We start from the raw sequence: 22795 nt of genomic DNA, 5'->3' as shown, positions 1-22795 counted from the left end.
GAACCTGTGCGAGCTGTGCCCCGCTAAGGGCCATACAAAGTTCCAATCGGGGCACGGAGTGGGAACACTTGAGAGCGACTCTGGAGCGAGCCAACAGATGCACCCTGTTTGTCAGTGGACCTGAGGTATGCCACCGATCCATAAGCTTCTTCAGAGGTATCACAGAATATGTGCACCTCTCTCTGTAGACCGCAGAGGTCTACCTCTTTGGGTACGTAGGGTCGGGGCATTGTGACTTGTGGTAGGACTTGTAGTTCCTCCTCCCAGGCTTTCCACTGCTGCAGGAGCTCCTGAGGTAGGAGTGGGTCGTCCCAGCCACGGTGCTTGTCCCAAAGGTGCCGGACTCGTATCTTAGCCCAGGTCGTGTAGGACAAAATGAACCCTAAGGGGTCGTACTGACTCGCCAGGACCTTGTAGATGTTGCGCATCGTGAGTGTCGGTGTGGAAGAGCCAGCTTAGCCCTAGCATGGACTCTGGGGCATCTGTCTTGTCCTGCGCTAGCCATAGCTCCACATTAGCCGAGCGACTCTCTTCCGGCAGTTGACTTATGACCTCTGGCTCATTGCTGGCCCATTGACAGAGCTCAAACCCAGCAGATGCTAAGAGGGTTCGCAGCTTGTCAACCAGGTGCCTTGCCTCAGCAATGGTGGGGACACTCTGGAGGCAATTGTCCACGTAAAAACACTTCTCAACTGACATTCTCACGTCTTCGTCTGGATGGCTGTTATTGTTGACGTGATGCTGTAGGGTAAATGTGGCGCAGCATGGGCTACATGTCGTTCCGAACGGTAGCACTTGCCACTCATAGACTGCAAGAGGTTCTCCTTCAATGACGTCCTGCCAGAGGAACCTGAGGATGGCACAATCTTCCGGGAGGAGACGAACCTGATGGAACATGCCCTTGATGTCTCCACTGATGGCTACTGCCTGCTCTCTGAAATGTAGCAGGACTCCCAGAAGTGATGCTCCCAATGTTGGCCCAGGCAGCAGGTAGGCATTGAGGCTCTGTCCTCGGTACTGGTAGGAACAGTTGAATACCAGTCGGTTCTTGCCATTGTGGCTCACCATATGGTGTGGGATGTACCAGGCCTCACAACCTTCCTCAACAGGCACTTCAGGGTCATACTTGATGACAGAGCCTGCCTTGATCAATTTCTCCATCTCCACTTTGTAGGCTGCAGCCCGTACAGGATCTCGTGCCAGTCGCCGCTCTACACCTCATAAGTTGGGCAGGACAGCTTCTTTGGTAGCCTGTAGAAGAGGCAAGTCTCTCCGGCGGAGCAGCGGGGTGGCATAACGGAGTATGCCGTTGACCTCTACTCTCATGGTCTTGGTCTCAAGGATGCTTATAGCCTCCTGGTCTTGCTTGGAACGAGTGACTAGTTTCTCACTCCTGTATGGGACTGTATCGACCTGCCAAAATCTCTCAACATGCTTCATCAGCTCATTCACCTGGGGTGCTACTGTAGTGAAGAGGCACTGCTGCTGTCGGGCGAGGTGGCTGACTACACTAGCTGGGCCCTGCAATGTAAAGCCCAGCCTCGTGCAAATGGCAGCAGGTCCTCCAGGAGGGCCCAACCTGTGGGGCTCATTGGGAGTGATAAGGTGGGGATGATCACCTGTAACCCTGAATCTGGTCTTTGGCTTTGCAGGGGAATGAAATGGAAAATGACACCAATGCCCCATGGAGAGTCTGTACCTCCTGTTGAACTGTGCGGAGTGGTACGTCTTCAGGGGTCCCCTGCACTCCCAACTTTTCTGCAGCAGCTGGCAGCAGCATAGTTCTCCCTGGACCGTCATCCAATATGGCGTAGGTATTGAGTGTCCTATCACCATGGAGAACGGTAGTGGGGCGATGACTCTGTCGACCATCAGGTTGAGGCATTGGCCTCTCCCTAGCTCCCCTCACTGCTAATTGTCCTTCAGAGTCCTGGCACCAAGACTCACATTTTAGCCACTCTGACAGGTCACGTAAGGTGTGAGTATGTGTGCCCTGATGAAACATGCAGCGGTGAAACTCTGCTCTTTGTTCAGGTGGCAACTTGCTTAGCAGGTGGGCCACATGTGAGCCACAATGTAATTCCGCTTCTCCTTCAGACCCTAATGTCCTCAACATTCCCACCAGCAACTGAGTGCAAACTTCTCAAACACAGAAATATCTTCTCGCCTGATATCTGGCGAGTCCAGAACCGCAGCAATATGCCTCAATGCTATCTGATGTGGTTGACCGAACTTATCATTCAAGGCAGCTATCGTGTCTGAGAAGGACATTGGAGAGTTGAGGTAAGCATCTTGATACACTTGATAATTAAACAGCTCCATGGCGTCTGGTGGTAAGAGGTTCTCCAATGAAGCGAGCAAACTCACTTGGGTCTCGACGGGAGAAGTTGCGAATGGTTGGGCGTCGTCCATAATAGCTGGACTCTGGAATGTGGGAGGTCTTGATTGGAGGCACTGGCTGTGGCCACATCCACGACCCACCAGAAGGCTGCTGGGGATTTTATCCTGGCTCATTCTTGAGACCACCCCAAGCTGCAGGATACTTGGGCTCAGTTGGGTGCAAACTGGATGGCTGCACTGGCTTGAACCAAGGGTGTGGATAAGGAGCAGTGTTGTATGCTGATTGCCGAGCTTGTGGCAGGCTCCCAAACGGCTGAGTAATAGGGGTTGGGACAGCCTCCTCCTTAACATATGGAAGCTTGTCTGTTCTCCGAACACTGTTATGTGGTGGTGGTGGAAGTGGTAGGTCAGCTGGTAGCAGCCCTGCTGTGACTGGATCTGGCCATGGTGGTGGGGCAGGATAGTCGTCCTCTTCCTCACCAGCAGGTTCAGCCAGTGGGGGTGGCTGCATGAGCTCTGGCTTGCGTGTAGAGGGGGAAGATGGGTGTTGTAGGTTCTGAACAGCATCCACTAACTGTTTCACGTCTGCTCGCAGTGCTCTGAGTTCAACTAGGTCTGATGACATTCGTCACTTTGTCTGCTGAAGTAGGTGACTCTCATGACGGATGTCCTCTAACTCTGTCCTGATATCCTCATATGGGTGCCTGGGCTGTAGTACTGGATGTAGGTGAGTAGAGGAATCAAGTAACTGTCCCCTAAGACCACTCTCTGGTGACAGCAGGGGCGCTAGCTGATCCTCCTGGGTATGCTGGAGGCCCTCGGTGCCATAGCACAAATCCATGTCTTGAGGAGTAGCATCCCACCTCTGCAAGCAGCTTGGTAGGGGGAGAGTCATAAACAGAAGTGGGGGGGGGGGGTGTCATCCTGGCCCTGCCCCCCGGATGATGAGTCTCTATGTCCTCTCTGTATCTCTGACTGATGTAGCCCAGTTGCTCCACATCATAATCTGCATAGCAGGCGGGGGGATGTATATGTCATCTGGGGCGTGCACCACGAGCCTCATACTCTGATTATTGATCCATATCTGATTTAAACCCTGTGATCTGGCTCGAAGGACCATCAAATGTAGTGGAGAGAACTCTATTCTGTCTGGTAGGGGCTGGCTCAGCGTTTTATTGCCAGGTTCACACAGGGAGCGCTGGCCAGAGCACTACTTAAGGCCGTTCAGAGTATGTACGGATAAAGAACTGAGAGGCGGATGTGATGTTCTCTTCTTCTCTTCTTTACTTTTCTTATGGAGCATCACATACAGGGTACAACCTTGGGTGGGTAGGTGTGTGTGTGTGTGTGTGTGTGTGTGTGTGTGTGTGTGTGTGTGTGTGTGTGTGTGTGTGTGTGTGTGTGTGTTGTTTTTTTTTTCTATTATTCTAAACTCAAACAAATTTGATTTCTAAAGAGGACAACTCAATCAGTAGATCAACTTTTCATTGCACACACGGGCCTGATGGATTAAAGTTCCATGTGCCCCCTAAGCCTGGCCATTCCACATAAGGAGGAACCGCAACCTCCACTGATGAAAGACACAAAGAATAGGCTTACAGTACCTTGCATTCCTAGGCGGTCTCCCATTCAAGTACTGATCAGGCCTGACTCTGCTTAACTTTCAAGATCGGGCATTGTCAGGCTGGTATGGCCATAAGCCACAAGCACTGATGCACACAAGCATTTTATACATGTGCCCTCTGCATGTACACTCTGGGGTGTGAGGGCTATCTCCTGTCACTTGCCTCGAAATGTTGAGGCTTCTTTTATTCTAAACTCAAACAAATCTGATTTCCAAAGAAGACAGGTTAATCAATGAATATACTTTTCTTTGCACACACGGGCCTGATGGATCAAAGTTCAATGTGTCCCCTAACAGCTTTCATGTGCTTCTCTCAGAGAAAGTTGGAATCCCCAGCATGAGCCATCCTTGTCAAGGCAATATTATTTGCATACTCCTTTTGTATTATATAAGGTACATACTATTTTCCATATTGTCAAACCATTTCTTAAAACCAGATACTGTGATTATACCTCTGCATTTTAAGTGCAATGGGAGGGCAATCTGAGGCATTGGCCTCAGATAACAGTAACAAAAGTTAGCTTAGCTGATCTCAGTTTAGCTAAAAGCTAAAGACATTCTGGAAAAACATCAAATAATTTATATTATTATTTTAACTCAATTAATCTTCCTCTAAGTATACTCATTGATTGTCCCAGGGTAACTGACAAGACAGACATGTTAAATAATTTTAATAATCATTTTATTGTGGGCTATTTCCTCTGTTTTTGTTTAACTCTGAAAATTCCCTTTATATCTCCAATGACTGGCAGAGCTACTGGCAAACCTCTTTAATTTCATTTGACCACAAAGAGGTCATTACGGTCGTCAAAGAACTTAATCCTCAAAAACCTACTGGTCCAGATAATTTAGAGCCTATCTTTCCAAATTTGTCCTCAGAATTTATAGCTGAACCACTGTAATAAACTGGCGGCAGATGATCACAGTGTTCTTCAAGGCTCTGTGTTGCTGTCGTTCTTGGCCAGGACTCCCTTGTAAGAGATCCAATCCAATTCACTATAGCTGTGACCATGGACATGCATGCATCTACACATTCATGCATTCACAAACATCACAATCTCAAACAGTATATGAGTTATGAAAGCAGACGTGGCAGAATGGTATGTCTATGCACATGTTTATGTGTGTGTGTGTGTGTGTGTGTGTGTGTGTGTGTGTGTGTGTGTGTGTGTGTGTGAGAAGGAGTGCGTATGTGTGTCTGTATCTCTGTTTGGTCATGTTACCTTATGTTATAGGCCACTCCTACTGCCCCACCCCCTATTTGCCATTTGGCATGGACAGTGTTGCATCGTCAATATAAGAATCCACTGTCCACACATTGAACTTACGTTTCTGGTCTTTACTGAACCATTATTAAGCACGTTACATGCGCGTCAGACACTTCTTCAGTGTGCCCAACAGAATTGACCTTCACAGCTCTAACTCTCTCAGTCCGCCCTCTGCTGGACTCTTAGGACTGCAACATAATGTACATGGCTGTCAATTCAACTTATTAACATCCAAGGACTAATAATTACCAGAGCAGGGAGTATTGACTATAACCAGAATAAATGTATGGACAACAAATGATGATCTACGACACCACATCTCCTCCCCCTAAAGTCAACAACTGGTCCTTGTCAAAAATGTAAAACATTTATGCCGAATGATACACAAACATTAACATAGTACAAACATTAACATAGTTCAATAATATTTTTTTTCCTTTTTTTTTATATATATATATCCTTCCAGTGAGATCCAGAGCGCATTGTTGCTCCATTCCTGGAAAGATCTCACTCTATCTAACAAAGTCCTGGAGACGCACAGGTGCACGTCTCTCCCTCTGGGAACGTCGCACTACTGGTGCAACTGGTGAGTCCAGTTGAGTCTGAGTGCATGGAGCATGCTGTGGCTCCTGTGGCTCACATGACGGAGGTTGTGGTGTTGTGTCCATCAATGAAGGCAAGCACCCCTTGGAGCCGGCTTCTGTGTCAGGTAGCACCTCCTGCTCTGTGTCAGGTTCACTGGGAACAGTATCTGTCAATCTGGCTCTAACCTGATCCACATAACGCTTCACGGTATGACTACTTCCAATGGTGACGGTGTACGACACTGGACCTGATGAGCTTGCAACAACAGCTGGAATCCATTTTGGGTCGTAGGAGTAGTTTCTGATGAACACATTGTCCCCTGGTGCAAAGCTTCTCAGTCCTTTCTTTGAGTCATGACTCTCTTTCTGTTTGAGTTGTTTTTGCTGCACTCTTGTTTTCACATTAGGCATGAGCAGGTCAAAAGCTGATCAAAGTCTCTGTGACATCATCAGTTCTGCAGGTGACAAGCCTGTTGTTGCATGTGGTGTGATTCGATAACTGAACAGAAATCTGCACAGTCTGGTTTGCAGTGTGTCACCTTTTACCTTCTTCATCCCCTCCTTGAAAGTCTGCACCGCCCTCTCTGCCAGACCGTTGGAGGGAGGGTGGAAAGGTACTGACCTAACATGATCAATGCCATTTTGTTTCATAAATGTCTCAAATTCAGCACTTGTGAAACATGTCCCATTGTCTGACACCAACATCTTCGGCAGGCCGAACACACTGAAACTTTGTCGCAGTTTCTCGATGATGACTTGTGATGTGGGTGATTTGTGGGTCCATCCACTTGGAATGAGCATCCACGATGAGCAGAAACATCTCACCAAGGAAGGGCCCTGCATAGTCCACGTGAATCCTTGACCATGGTGACTCTGGCCATTCCCAGGGGTGTAATGGTGCAGTGGGTGGTGACTTGTGGTGTTTTTGACACTCTTCACATGACTGTACTTCCCACTTCAATGTTCTCATCCATACCTGGCCACCATACATATGACCTTGCCAGGCCTTTCATCTTTGACATACCTGTGTGAGTCTGGTGCAGAAGTTTCAGTATTTTGTCTCTGCCTTTGGTGGGGATAACTACTCTGGCTCCCCAGAGCACACATCCATCCCTCACACTCAGTTCTGTTTGTCTCTGTTGATATGGCTTGAAGTGAGCTTTTATCTGTGCAGGCCAACCCTTTAAGGTGTACTCATGGACTTGGGACAAGTTGACATCCCTAGTTTGATTTGTGTGGTGTCAACTAGTGTGTTGTCCAATACATCCATCATCAAGACTTGTTCGGTCATCTCCTTTTCAGGCACTGTTTCAGGCACAGGCAATGTGCTGAGCGCATCTGCATTTGCATGGTGTTTGCCTGGCTTGTACACAATGTTGTATTCGTAAGCACTCAATGTCACAGCCCATCTTTGCACCCTTGGTGAGCCCATCTGAGTTATAGGCTTCTTCATGTTAAAAAGAGGGAGCAGCGGCTTATGGTCTGTATAAATAGTGAAAACTCGACCGTACAAGTATTTGTGGAATTTATTGATGCCAAACGTTAGAGCTAAGCCTTCTTTGTCATGCTGAGAGTACCTCTTTTCAGCAGGTGCAAGTGTGCGTGACATGAACCCCAGTGGTCTTTCACTGCCATTGTCCATCCTGTGTGACAGTACGGCTCCCACACCGTATGGTGACGCATCGCATGAGAGAAGTAACTCTCGGTCGGCAGAGTAGTGAATCAGCACTTTAGCTGAGTTCAGCAATGTCTTTGATTTTTGAAATGCTTCCTCTTGTTCTTTTTGCCATGTCCAGTTTACCTTCTGTCTCAAAAGTTCATGCAAGGGTGCCAATAGGGTTGCCAGGTTGGGGAGGAATTTGTTGTAATAGTTTAATAAACCCAAGTATGCTTTGAGTTCTGTGATGTTTGTGGGAGTAGGAGCATCCATGATGGCTTTAACTTTCTTCTCCACAGGGTGAAGCCCCTGTGCATCCACTCTGTGCCCCAAGTACTCCACTTCTTTTTGCATGAAAGTACACTTACTTCTTTTCTGTCACACCGTGGTGAGGTATTGTCTTGGGTTTTTGTCTTGTCGTTTCCTGTTTTATTTTGAAAAGTAACTCTCCTCTCGTTTCAGGTCACTTGCCCTTCCTCATGTCTCCAGTCTGATTGTCTTCCTGATTACCTGATTGTTTCCACCTGCCTCCCTTGCCCTCATGTGTTCAAATAGTCTGCGTTTCCCTTTGTCTTGTGCCAGTGTGTTTTGTCCCTGCACGTTCACGCCAGCGTTCCTTGCCACAGCCACAGGTTTTTGCTATCGAAGTTCTTGTTTGTCTTCCTCTGATCTAGAGTGATTTTTTGTTGTACATTTAATAGACCAGTTTAGTATTCTTATTTATTCTGACAGCTCTTTCCTCGTATTCGAGTGATTTTTTGTTGTAGTTTGTATTGTTTTGTTTATCCTGTTTATTCCTCCCATTGGAGTGTTTTTCTGTTCTTTGTTGTAGATGCTAGTTCATTAGATTATCCTCCCTTTTGGAGCAATTTCTGTTTGTTAATCTTTCATAGACTGTTTTGATTTCTTGTTTCTTTGTTAACGTTTCATAGCCGTGTGATTTCCCTTAGGGAAGATCACGCGTCAGGTAGTTTCATAGCCTTGTTGTTTTCTCACTCTGTCCAGAGGTTTGTTCAAGACTTCGCTAATAAAGTCAGAACTTGTGAACGAGTCTCTGCATCTGAGTCCTGCTTTGAGCCATAGCCCGACATTTTCAGCTGCAGACCAGCCTCTCCCAACCTGCTCAACACCTCGGCAAAGTTCTTCAGGTGGTCTGCTTCATCCTCCCTGCTCACCAAAATGTCGTCTAAGTACACAGCCACAAAAGGTATCCCTTTCAAAAGGCCTTCCATAGTCCTCTGGAATATGGCTGGTGCAGACGCCACTCCAAAAAGCAGTCTGTTGTACGTGAATAGACCTCGGTGCGTGTTCACTGTCACATACTTTTTGGATTCCTCATCCAGGAGCATTTGTTGGTAAGCGTGACTCATATCTAGTTTGGAGAACTGCTTTCCTCCAGAGAGTGCTGCGAACAGGTCCTCCACTCTGGGTATTGGATACTGTTCCAAGGAAGCCACTGTATTTACAGTGAGCTTGTAGTCTCCACACAGTCTTACAGTCCCTACAGACTTCAGAATGGGCACAACTGGTGCTGCCCATTCAGCGTATTTCACTGGCGAGATGATGTCTTCTTTCAACAGGCGGTCTATTTCCTCATCTACCTTGGCTCGCATGGCAAAGGGAACAGACCACGGGCGAAAGAAGTGGGGGGTGGCATCCCGTTTTACATGAATGGTAGCTTTGGTGCCTTTCAGGGTGCCCAACTCCTTTGAACACATCCTCGTGCTCGTTTAATACTTGCTGTAGTGTGTTTTCTTTTGTCTTGACTTGGTGCACTTTTCCAGCTTTGCGTCTGTTTTTGATTTCTCTCCAGTCCAGATATATGTCCTCAAGCCAGCCTCGTCCTAGCAAGCTGGGACCGTCCCCTTCAACCACGATGAGGGGCAGTCTCTTTCTCTGATTTTGGTACCTGACTCTGACAAATATAGCACCAATCACCTTAACAGGATCACCTGTATAAGTTTCCAGCTTTATTCTGATGGGCCTCAGACTAGGAAGTGAGGCGTGTCTCCATGTCTCTTTAAATGTTTCTTCATTCATGACTGTTAGGCAACATCCAGTATCAATTTCAAAAGTTACCTTTTTCCCATTAAGTTCCATATCCACAGTGTAGGGATCCACTTTTCTCAGGTGCACTGCGCTCCGACGCCCTAATTTGTACAGTTTGTTCTGATGCTTTTGTCTACACTTGATACAGTTCAATGTGAAGGAGTACTGTTCAGAGCCATCACTTTTGCTTTCATCCTCTGTCTCAAGTACTTTGTGAGAATGGTAGTGTGAACTCCACTTTTTGTCTTTCTTTTCATTTGCAGGTCCATATTTTTTCTGGTTCAGTTTAGCTTTGCTTCCACAAGCTCTTGCTAGGTGTCCAACTTTACCACAAGCATGACATTTCTCTTGTTTGTACTTACAATCTGCTGCGGTGTGCCTGGTCCCTTTGCACCGGTAACACTCTTTGCTGTCTCCTGTAGCCTCTTCAGTACGGTGCCCCCTCTACAGGGGGCAACCTGGGATGCGTGCACGCGTTGATGATTAATGGTCACACTCATAAACACCAGTCCTAACTTGTGCCATACCAGAATAAGGGGAGAAACTCAGCTAAAATCCTCTATCAAGCATTGCCACCAAAACGAAACCTAATTCATACTGCAATAAATTATATGGGCATATAAGGAAAACACGAAAACAGCGTGCGTCCAGTTTAGAGCGTCTGCTGTGTTCACCACTTTATTCAAACCATTGACCATAACCAGAATAAATGCATTACAACAAATGATGATCTACGACACCACAGACAGTTAATCAGCATTTAATGCACAGTTAATGGGCAAGTCTGTTAATCCATTTGGAAGTTATGCACCTTTTCGCAATAGGCCAATTCCATTGCCACACCCTGTTTTAGCCAGTTGGCATGAACACAAACATGCACCTTCACACACACACACACACACACACACACACACACACTCAGCCTCCATGCCAAATTTAAGCATCCTACAGGAAAAACTGTGGCAGCCAAAGGGTGGTGAAGATTTTGTAGACCAACCAATTGACTAACCCTCCAACAGAACGAGCTATAGAGCTGCTGGTAGCAGTTAAAAATAATTGCACTTGCGATTAAAATAGGTTCCTAAGACTCTCGCTTGGTCCTGTGTCTGCTTTGAGTAGACAATACTCTGTTCCACCAACTTAAATAAAACATGCTCAACTTTACTGCAGTGGAAGTGCTGATACGCCTCAGAGCTCATCAAATCATTCATTGCTTCACCATTGATAATAATGGATTTGTGAGACCAACGTTGCTACATATGCAGATGTACGTTATTCAAGCCCACTTCTTCAGGTCATCCTTCCATCTCTCATTTGTAGAATCCAGAGGTATGATCACCTTATCCTGTTTAAGGTTTAACAGACTGAGTTTATATATCATCTAGTACCCCCAAAAAAACAAACAGAACCATCGTGGATTCAGCTGGTTCACTGACAGGAATAACTGGAAGTTGCATCCATAATTCGTGCAAAGTAGTGTTTAGACCTCACCACAAGACTGGCTTGCATGTCCTTCTAAAAGCCTGAACAAAAAAAGGGCAACATGTAAAACTAAAGCCTGATAAAGAACTCATGACAAAAACAAAGAAATAGCACCAAAACACCGTCAGGCCTAGCAAATCTCACTTGAGTGTAAGATTTGCTTAGAATCAAAATCCTGCAACACGGCCATGACTTCATCAAGGATATAAGAATCAACACAGTCCAGTTTACCTCACCTTTCCACTGCGATGTCAAGTTGCTGTAAGAGCTGTATCATTCTTAATCAAACCTTTGTACTTTAAGTAGCCAAGGCAACCATCCTTTAACTTGCGGTATGAGTAACAGACTGTTTGTGTACACTGAAAACGTTTGGATCTTGGAGGGGATCAGCTGTTTGAATATCCAGCGATCTAAATTTGCTTGCAGAAAGAAGACACAGATAACACATTTTCTTCAAGAAATAGAAGAATAATTTCTACATCCCGCTGTCTTTCAACCAGTGGACTTTCTGCTGTTTCTTCTACTAGGAGGATCAACCTGCCATTAAACCAGCGACATAACTGCCCTGTTACTGTCTGAGTTTGAAAAAACACCACCAGACCTATTCGGACTGAAACACATGTCAGTTACTTCCAAAGCGACCTCAAGTTGTCTGGGCAGAGACAGGTTAATGATTGTGTTACTGTAAGCTTTATATTATAATAGTTTTACCGTATTGTTGTGAAATAAGGCCTGTTGTTGCTGTTTGAGATACCTCAGTCATTGTGCTTGCTGCTTGTTTCTGTGTGCCTAACACATTATATAGATTGTGTGTTCCATGCCGTCAGGCTTTGTTTTGTTAGTTTTCTGCCACCGCAGTATTGCCAGTAAGCTGCACTTTATTAGCTAAAAGACCAGAGCCACAGCTGGCAGACTCTGAGCTGAGTTCACATGTTGGGTTTCTGTGTGATAAAGAGACAATTATTGTGTCATCCCATGGCCATTAGGATCCCCCCTGCTTTGCTTTGAGTGTGTTTCCCTCTCTATCTTTTACTAACACACACATGCACACATACATGTGCCTTTACAGGCACTCTCACACACACACAATTCTTAGCGGTAGTACAATTTAGTTTTGCTCACCGCCATCTTGTTGTTAGAGACATGTAAACACGCCCTCCATTGTGCTTCTCACATCTCTTTGTCAAGCTTTGCAGTCTTGAACCTTCCCCTCACACGCATACACACATTACATGTGCAAAACTGTGCTGCGTTTATGCTTGTTAGTTTAGATGCTTGTTTGAATAGATGTTTATTAATGAAAGGATTATCAGTATTGCTGATGTTAAATAAAACTGTTGTACATTTACAGAGCAGTAATCTGTGATTATTTGTCTATATGTGTTGTCATGTGGCGCAGCAGGTAGTGCGCGTGCCTCACAGCAACAAGTTCGCCGGTTCGATCCCTGGGTTGGGCATGCCTGGGTTCTCCATTTCCTCCCACAGACCAAAAACATGCTCATTAGGTTAATTGGTGACTCTAAATTGTCCTTAGGTGTGAGTGTGAGCGTGAATGATTGTGTGTCCATATATGTTGCCCTGCGTTCGGCTGGTGACCGGTCCAGGGTGTACCCTGCCTCTCGCCCAATGACAGCTGGGATAGCCTCCAGCCCCCCGAAAGGGATAGTCGGGCATAGACAATGGATGGATGGATGTGTTGTCATAACAGCTGGTTGTTAGGGTCATTGCTCATACTCAACCCTTCACTGTTCACCTGGTAAAAGTAAAATGGTGTTTTAAATATTGGCATTTTAAGTGAAAAGTGAGACTGTATCCACAGTTGTTTATTGGTGTTGGATCTCAGGGTGATGCCCTATTATTATTAATTCTTACAAATAATTTTATTGACATTAATACATTGGTATCAATAACTATCCTTAAAGTCTGCAAATAACCAAACCTGCTCCTACCAGATCCTGATAGTATCATGGAGCTAGGAAGGTGGACACATAATTTAGATTGCTTTTAAGTTCTTGCCTATTGATTATTGTTGATCAGTATATTCCTGTGATCTGTGTGTTACTGCCTGTCTGCAAACCAAATTTCCTTTAGTTTGATAATAAAGATGAGGTTGCTTCTATTTGAAATGGAGATATATTCACTTCCTGTGTATTTCTTATAGTTTGTGAGTTTTATTCAGTGTATCATTGACATTTAAATGCCAGTTCGTGTCACAAGAGTGGGTTTGGGCCGGAGTGCAGAACCACTACAACTCAGATACAGCTTGTACTGACTTTATTCTCAGACTTGGCAGGTCCAGATATGAAGCAAGTTGGAGTCTTGTGCAACGTAAATCAGACACCAAGCAGTCATAGGTAGGCAAAGATTTTGGATGTGCCGAATATTGTCGAATATTAGAGTCTCTTTAAGTGTTTGGTGTTGCAAACACCAAAGAGGGAATGACGCATTGATCTGCTGGGCAATGCGCTCCCAAGTCTGCTTCTTCCCTTGGGCTGTGATTTCAGGACCCAATTTCCCTCTTAATACTGTTTCATTTTCAGCCACGAGCTGTGCCAACTACAGGCACTGCTCTTGTGTCCAGTTTGGCTTTCTTGTTCTCTTTTTATCCATTTCGTTCATTGTTTTGGTCATTCTGCCAATTCAAACCGCTTTTTATAAGGACGCCAGCAATCACAGGAATTGCTGACAGCTGAGTCTCCGTCCACCATTAGCATCAGTTACATTAAGTAGTAAAATTACCAGCACAGACAGTAAACATAACAATAAGCAAATCAATAAAATCGGCATGTGAATGAGGTACGTTCAAACATTTTGAAGCTGTGTCACAATTAATTTAATTTTGCTGAGTTTCATCATCATGACATAAAATTAATGTCACGATTACATATTTCTTAATACAGTCCAAGTTATATGATCAGTTGATTTTAGTGTCCATTCATTACTTGGAGAACGGAGCGCATTTTTTTCTTTTTTCTTTTTTTTCTTTTTCCCTTTTTGTAACAACCGATGTGTGTCATACCTAGCAACGGGGGTAAACCATACCTCCTCACTTAGATAAAAAATTCTGTACCCTCCCTGTTCAGAGTTGCTCTCAGACACTTCCTGAATCACTCTTAAGTTAAGATTCCTTGCTAGGAATTTTAATGCTAAGTTAGGAGCTCTCTTAGAGGACTCTAAGAAGCTTTGTGAATACGGGCCCAGGAAGGGTAAAGTAAGACTCATGGTAGGGAAAAAAAGGCTGATATATTTACTGGAGAACAGGCATGGTCAGAAACAGACAGGTTCGGCAACAGGAGATCAGTCCATATGAAATAGCTTGAGAGTCTTGTATGGCATGCATTTCTCTGTCAGTGACACTCTGGCCAAGAGTGAGTGTGGTAGAGCAGCTTATATACTGCACTGATTGCTAAGAGCCTCGGGTGTGTGACCAGGTGAGCAGGCAGATAGAGGTGGCTGAGTGTGGAAAAGTACCGAGGGCACTGGTGAGCAGATGAGGACACAGTGGAAGCAGGTCAGAGGACTGAATATACTGTAACAGTTCACTTTGCCTGGCTGTAAAATGACAAAGAATTTTGAGATGAGTTGACAGTTAGATAAAAGAGCTGCATAAACCTGACCAAAATAAGGATATTTTTTCATCCCAGGTGGAAAAACAGCAGAGGGTGAGAAAGGAATGTGAGTCCTCCACGTGACCTTCTGCTGAAACTCGTGCCCTTATGCTATGCTGCCACCATGGTGTGAGAAAGTCAGAGCAAAGGCCCTTTGGAGGTCCAGTGGGGTGCGTGCGTGCGTGCGTGCGTGCGTGCGTGTACATGCATGTGAGTGCACAAGTGTCTAAGATGTTCAGTGTGGTCAATAGACAGGTACATACTGTTCTCAGTTGGGTTTGTCTGCTAGTGTCTTCGTTTAGCTGAAGAACAGGCCACAGTAATCCACTACCTGGACGACTAATCATCATTCATCCCCTTGTTTTCCTTACATTTACATCAGCTGAGTGAATGTTAGGCCATGCAATCATTACATTGTAGAGGTTATGAATCAGCATGCCAGTGATTATCAACATTGTCCACACATTTGTTTCTTCATAGCAAATTCTTGTGCCAGTTCCTTCTTTAGTTTGCAGCCAACATCTCTCCAAATGGAGATATTCTTCTCACTGTTTACAGTCATCTCCATGCAGATCCTTATACCTACCTAGACTTATAACCATTGTTCCTGTGTGTTTGCAAGCAAGTGCATGTACGTGCCAGGTGTGGTGTACTGGTCTTACATGGTCATACATCCCATAGTGTTTCGTAATTCATTCTCTCTCTCTCTCTCTCTCTCTCTCTCTCTCTCTCTCTCTCTCTCTCTCTCTCTCTCCTGTTCCAAGGTGACAGCAGTATCTCACAACTGTATCTCCTTATTCTCAGAGTGGAGCACAAATCCTTGATTGTTTTGTCCACAGTTTATTATAGTCAGTTCATTTTAAGGTTTATCATTGATGATGTATATGTCTAAGTAGCAATTCACTGTTGTAGTAGAGATCATTTATACTTAGTGTATCATATTCTGATACTTTTGTATGAAAAATGTTGGTAAAGTAAGAATGTCATAACATTTCTCCATGAACTGCAGTGTAATACAAATAAAAAGTAACAAGAAACTGATATTTTCAAGCAGATGTACAAATGCCTCAAATTTGTATGAAAGTACAGTACTTGAAGAAATGTTCTTAGTTACATTCCACAACCAATGTGTCTACATAAAATATTTTAAAACTTGTGTCAGAGAGCAATAAAAACAGACTTGAACCAGAGCATGTTCAACTTTAGTGGCGCCTTCCTTAAATATGTCACCAGTCAACACTAGATGGCGATGTCTCCAAACAAATCTACACATTGCGAGCCCAAGCAATAGACTTGTTCATTTCTGATGTTTTTCCTCTAGAATTTATTTAAGAATCTACACTGCCTGAGTGTAGAGACTACATGAGAACATTTGATGGGAAACCTTTTAAAAAAAGCAACTTGTAACTAGTACTAAATGCAACTTGCACATACACTATACATGCATAGCTACAATATTAGCACAATGCACACATTTGTTCATACGCTGTAATTTCCATGATTTCCTTTTTTGTTGCATTTATCATTTTAAATACAGAAGTTCTTTATCTGTTTTCCACCTCTTTACAGTTTGTATTCTACTTTAAAATCAAGAATGTTAATATATGAATATGTAAATCTTTGTCATTTCAACAGCTTAGTTCAGTTTTCACTGAAAAGCCCATTCTCAGTGTTGGTGACAACAAGGTTTGAAGCTTCTGCATCACACCCATGTGAGTTGTATTGGACCAGGATTTGTTTCTGGCTGATGTGACAAAATCCTGCTCATACGTCTTAAAGTGAGATTTAAGGTAAGCACCCAGAAACTCCTTCAGCAGATCAGTGTGAAAACAGCCTTCCAGTATGAAACTCTGCACAGGCATTCTGCACAATGATGCTCAAACAAGTGATGGAGCAATATGCAAAACTCTCAGTGGAGTGAGTGGAGGGGGCTCAGTTATCATGTTTGTTACATGACTTTGGGACTTTCATCATGTGTATGACGTAGACTGTAAATCAGTCCTGGAGGATAAAGATCAAGGAGCCATCGGACCCTGAAGACCATGTCTGAACAGAAAAAGGATCTTGAGCTCTTTTCTTTTTGTTCCTTTGGTCAGACTATGAGATAACTCTAACAGTGGATGTGTTTTCACAGCAGGCAATTCTTTCCAATGACATTAATGTGGCTCAGGTCTATTCTAGTGTACAAATAAGTCGTGACAGCGTTACAGTGAGCCAGCCTGACTATGCCAGGATTGTCTTACTGTCTTATTTACACCTGTGCTTTTCCTTTAGTGATATGTCAAAATGTCTCAGTGAAAAAGGCCTATTGTGACATCACCCATCAACTTTCTTTTTTTACCTGATCACACTGTTCATTTTTCATTACATTAATAGAAAAATGTATACAAATCTGCAAACAATTTGAACAAAAAATACTTAACCATTATATTGTGAATTAGAGCTGAGAAGAAGACAGTGGGTGGTCAGAGGTCATCAGAACTGTTTAATGTACTGCTGTATAATCTGGCCAGTTCCTTCCCATACTGAGATCTGTGTTGAGTGAAGGAGGATGCCAGGTTTCCATCCCAGTGTGTCTTGGCTGGGTGGTGCTCCTGAATGATGGTGGTTTCCTGCTGGTGGCTATGTCAAATTCAAACCATTTCAAGTTATTTTTGAAGCTTTCTTTCATCCCAAAGCACAGTCTGTATGGCCTGCATGTCTCTGCCAGTGTTTTTGCTCTGCTGAGTATATTTCATGTTCCTCAGGGACAGTGCCCAGCACAAATTCCTCACGTGTGTGTTTCAATAGTCAGCTTCTCATCTTCTCAATGTTTGCTATTGTATGAATAGGTGGAACTATTAGTCTTCTGTAAGTAATTTGTTGTTTTTATTTTGTTTTCATTTGTAGAGGTCAGAATTAGGTAGCACTTTACTTAAGTCTGCTATTTGGCATTGATAAGCAGAAGAACATACATTTAACACAGTGTACTGCAGCTCAAAGGACATGTTTAAGTGTTTATTAATGTACAGTATTTGGCAGCAATGTTAACATTTCCTATAAAGACATATATTATTATGTTTGAGTTTCACTGTACTGTCATTCATTATCTGTTATACATCACATAGTTCAATATGTTAGTGTTATACATCACCAAAAGACATTAAATCCTCATATATACTAAATATTTGTGTAATGCTGATAAACACTAAATAAGGGGGCTTAAACTAAAGTGTTGCCCCGCATTGGCTATAACTGGACTGCAGGCCAGGTGGACAAATATATGAAAGGGATTTATATACACAGTAGATGTAGATATATTTAGGATTTTGCTTTGCTTGCTTTGCTTACTGCTTTTCTCCTTTCCTCTAATAATTCTTCTCATCCACCCAGCTGCATCCTTCCTCTCCTTCCTTTCATTCATTCAGACACAAGTAGGGTTAAGGTAGATGAAACCATCAGACAGGAAAACACACAGAGTGCTGTTTAATTAAGCATGACTTATATCAGTCACACCAGAACAATGAGGCTTATTATTAACCAAAGGGTTTATTATTAACTGCATCTCCAATGTGTTATACATAAACTAACACATCTAGTGGACATGTGGTCTGTGTCATGCTCTCTGAAACAGTGACAGGGCTGGTTCAAGAACAATTACCCCTCTAAAGTCCTCAACAATGGACCAGATGAGTGTGTGTGTGTGTGTGTGTGTGTGTGTGTGTGTGTTTGACAGACAGCACCTGGCGGTGGTTTTTGCATGAGTGTATGCAGCTGGCAATACTGGCTCAGACTCATACTGACTCTCTCATTAGGTCCCATATCATTCTGTGTGTGTGTGTGTGTGTGTGTGTGTGTGTGTGTGTGTGTGTGTGTGTGTGTGTGTGTGTGTGTGTGTGTGTGTGTGTGAAAGGCTTACAAATGTTTGAGAAATGAGGGGTTTAGTTATATTGCAGTTTCTGAATTTTCATATGGAATATGGGTTAGGGAATGATTAGCTTGTCCTTGTCTGTTTATTCGACCTTATTCCATTTTATGGAATAAATTGGACAAATACAGAAATAGAAATCACTCATGATTTTGAGAGAGGAAATGCATTTGTTCCCTTGATAGATTTGAAAAACAGTTTAATTCGTGTCAATGCAGAATTTTTCATGTCAGCAACTTCAAATGCAAACCTTTGATCTGTATTTATTTCGAGAGTAAAGCAAACCAGAGGGAACTTTTACTGACTCTGTAACTGCTTGGTGACTTTTTGCAGAAGTCGATACCAGCAGAAACTTTCTTAAAATGAAGAGTACATAATTGGAATGTTAATTTAAAGGAGCTACAATGAATATTTTTCTAAATAATGACAAGGCATAGAATAACAATGAAAACACTGACAGTGTGAAAGGGCTTGTTTTTAGTGATGAGCCGACAGAGAATTATCAGCTGAATTTGCAGCTTCCATTGACTTAACTGAGCCTTATAGTGAGTTTCAACTGATTGTTTAGCTCTCCAGTGGCAACTTCACTGGTTCACTCTCAATGCTCTCATAGTGTCCTTTTGGTAGTTTTTTAATGTAAAATGTCTAAATCTCCACTGTACACTTCTTTGTCACCACCAAACAGCAGACAGACACAGATAGAGACTAGTTGGTGAACATAATGGAGCATTTAGCAGCTAAAGAGTCATATATTTCCCACAAGAATTGGTAGAAACCAAAAATTGGGCAGAGAACAGAACCAAGAGTGAATTTTGGACTTACATTCGTCGGGTGACCTGAAACATGGTGAAAAATGGATCCTAATGTTATTCTGTTATTACTGGATGTCCAAATAAACATCTGTTTGCCAACAACTTTGCCATGTTAACTTAAAAGTTGATGATATGTCCACGTTCACAACTTGATTCTGTTCCCCTTAAGCAGCCAAAAAATCTGCTATTGCAAGGTTAACAAAAGATGCAATGGTTAATGAAAATCTGTTCATCTGATTTCTATGGACAGATACTACAAAAGAGGTAAAGTTCAAAAAGCACAGTCTTAAATGTAAAAGTACAAATTAATTGGTTAGAAATAGAACAGAAAGTGGGGCTGCACGGTGGCACAGCAGGTAGTGCACACGCCTCACAGCAAGAAGGTCGCAGGTTCGATTCCCAGGTCGGACCTTTCTGTGTGAAGCTTGCATGTTCTTCCCGTGCATGCATGGGTTCTCTCCGGGTTCAAAAACATGCTCATTAGGTTGATTGGTGACTCTAAATTGCCCCTACATGTAGGTGTGAGTGTGAATGGTGTGTGTATGTGTCCTGCGATCGGCCGGTCCAGGGTGTACCCCACCTCTCGCCCGTTGACAGCCAAGATAGGCTCCGGCCCCCCTGCGACCCAGAAAGGGATAAGCAGCATAGAAAATGGATGGATGGATGGATAGAACAGAAAGTTACACATGTAATTAAGGTTCTTCATTTTCAGACATCAAAACAGAACTTATACTATTGTCCTGGAATGAACACATATGTCCCAGAATGAACACATATGTCCAGAGAAACAAAGAGTCATAAAACCTGCAGCCTCTGGGACACATGGCACAGTGGCAAACTGTGGCTATAAGCACCACACAAGCATTTAGGAGCCTCCCCAGTTTACCTTGAGTAGAACGTGTTTTGTAGCAGCCTCGATCCAAAGAGACAAGCCCTTCCTCACCACAAGAAATAGCCATATAGGTTAACCGTAGAAGTAGGCTATTCTGAGCCATATTCATGTTTATCATTAGACAGTGACCTCTAGTGGCCATGGTACGTGTGATGGGAGCAAAAGAGGAAGTGATGGTGATGAAGTATAAAGAGCAAGAAAGTCCACATTATGAGGAAGGTGGTGTGGATGGATGGAGAATGCCATTTGTTCCCACACCAAACCAAAGGTCAACATTGACCCATTTCAGGCTACACATCATGTTGGTGTTACATCACATATGCGTCAGTAATGTGCTTATGTTAACCCATGATCTTTTCAAAACCCTGACCAAGTGGCCTACTTTGGTTCTGAATCCTAATGAAGTAGTTTTGGTGCCTAAACTTCAACAAACTGCATCTGTTTCACAACGTTAACGAGATGAGGATGAAGGTCTGCCTTTGTCGTACTGCTGAGACTCTCCAACAGTGATATAAGTGGTTTTGGGAGTGATTGACACTCGACCTTTTCAGTCATCCAGGTATGAGGATGTGTTGAAAGATAGTCTCTCCACTCACAGAACCATGGTTACAGATGTACCCATCCATTCTCTACTGAGTCCAGATTGTCTCTTCACCCACTCTCCACTGCTAATGAGTGCAGTACAGAGGGGCTCTATGTAAACACTTAAGCCATTCTGACATCACTTTGAGTTATTAACATTTAACTCTGCAGACTTGATGACTACAAAGTGAGTCATTTATTAAATGCCCATGGGTTTCTCACTTTTTGATATGGCATCAGAGTCATCAGACAAATAAAGTGTTGTAATGTTGAAAACATTAGAATACTTTTCATTCCATGATCTGAACTTTCAAACCAGAAATATATGACCCCCATTCCATGTCTGTCCACCTTTAAAGAGGGTCCCTTTTTCCCTGTTAGGTGGACTTTTTCTAAATCAAAACTAAAGACCTGAGGACATGTTTGGATGTAAAACCCTTTCGGACACATTTGTGATTTTGGGAAACATAAATAAAATTGACATGAGTTAAAAGTTATTTCTGGTTCTGTGATTAATGAATGTGATATTTAGGCCGGCTGCACGGTGGCGCAGCAGGTAGTGCGCGTGCCTCACAGCAAGAAGGTTGCCGGTTCGATCCCCGGGTCAGGCGGGGCCTTTCTGTGTGAAGTTTGCATGTTCTTCCCGTGCATGCGTGGGTTCTCTCCGGGTACTCCGGCTTCCTCCCACAGACCAAAAACATGCTCATTAGGTTAATTGATGACTCGAAATTGTCCGTAGGTGTGAGTGTGAATGTTTGTTTGTCCTTTCATGTGGCCCTGCAATCGGCTGGCGACCGGCTCAGGGTGTACCCCGCCTCTCGCCCATTGTAGCTGGGATAGGCTCCAGCCCCCCGCAACCCCGAAAGGGATAGGCGGTATAGATAATGGATGGATGGATGGATATTTAGGCCCTCTCACAGCTGATAAAATGCGTCCTGAACTAACATGTGTGTTGTTGTGTTGATGAAGTAAACCTGCAGGACACAGAGAGGAATTCTGGTCCTGGGGTATGGCTTTAGTTGTTAAAATAAACCTCATCACTAATGAGGGGGTTCAGGTTCTGATGAAGTGTGTCCTTGGCTGCCTGCTGTGCATCAGTCGTCAGCTCCGTGTCTTTAACGGTTTGAAATGTAATCAGTGAGTGACAGGAGTCAGAAGCCAGCGGTATGAAGGTGTGTGTGCAGAGTCACTGACCTGACCTCACTGTTTGATTCCACATGTTCTGTGCTCCCTCAGCACCGGTCCGGATGTCATTACATATGCATCAGATAACATAAGAACAGTCATAAAAACAAGACGGCAGTAAAGATTTAAGTAACAAAGACCACTATCAAGAGAGTAAATCTTTAAAGGGCAGCATGACCACACTGATGAATGGTGCTTAACTGAATTACTAATGATGTCAGTGAAGAGAAAGGGGTCAGATGGCTGACAGCAGCGCAGGGAAGGGGATGAGAGGGGTCAAGCACTCAGAGATTACACTGCATCATTTTGTCCTCTGTGAGAGCACAGATTGACAGCCAGCTCTGAGTAGTACAGTCTTAGAGACATGACCGAAAGGTTGATGATGTGGATTAAGGATTGCTATGACTGATTCTTACTCATCTTGTGCAATCAAATTATTCAGACACTGCGAAAAACTATTCAGTGAAACATCAAACTGTAGATCCAGGAGTAAATGACTGGACAAAGATATGTGCAGGCCATGCAGCTGTCATTGAGGATGTCTTCACTGTTGTTCCTGGAAAAATGGAAGGTTAAGGTTTTAATGACCTGAGAGGAAGTTTTCATTTTAAAGTTACAAAACACAGTATCAACATGTTTATGTCTCACATTTGGAATGTTTGTCATGTTCACATATTCTAATGACTGTAATAAGAAAAGTGCAGCGGCTGCAGCCAGGACACACTGAGATTTTGACCTGATGATGGCGCCAGGATAAGAAGTCAGAAGATCACCAAAGTTGTTACATGACATGAATGTCTGGAAC

Source organism: Chaetodon trifascialis, chromosome 12 (genome assembly GCF_039877785.1).
Source record: "Chaetodon trifascialis isolate fChaTrf1 chromosome 12, fChaTrf1.hap1, whole genome shotgun sequence".
Taxonomy (NCBI): Eukaryota; Metazoa; Chordata; class Actinopteri; order Chaetodontiformes; family Chaetodontidae; genus Chaetodon; species Chaetodon trifascialis.
The sequence above is the reverse complement of the archived record's forward strand: the minus strand, read 5'-3'. Positions refer to the sequence as shown.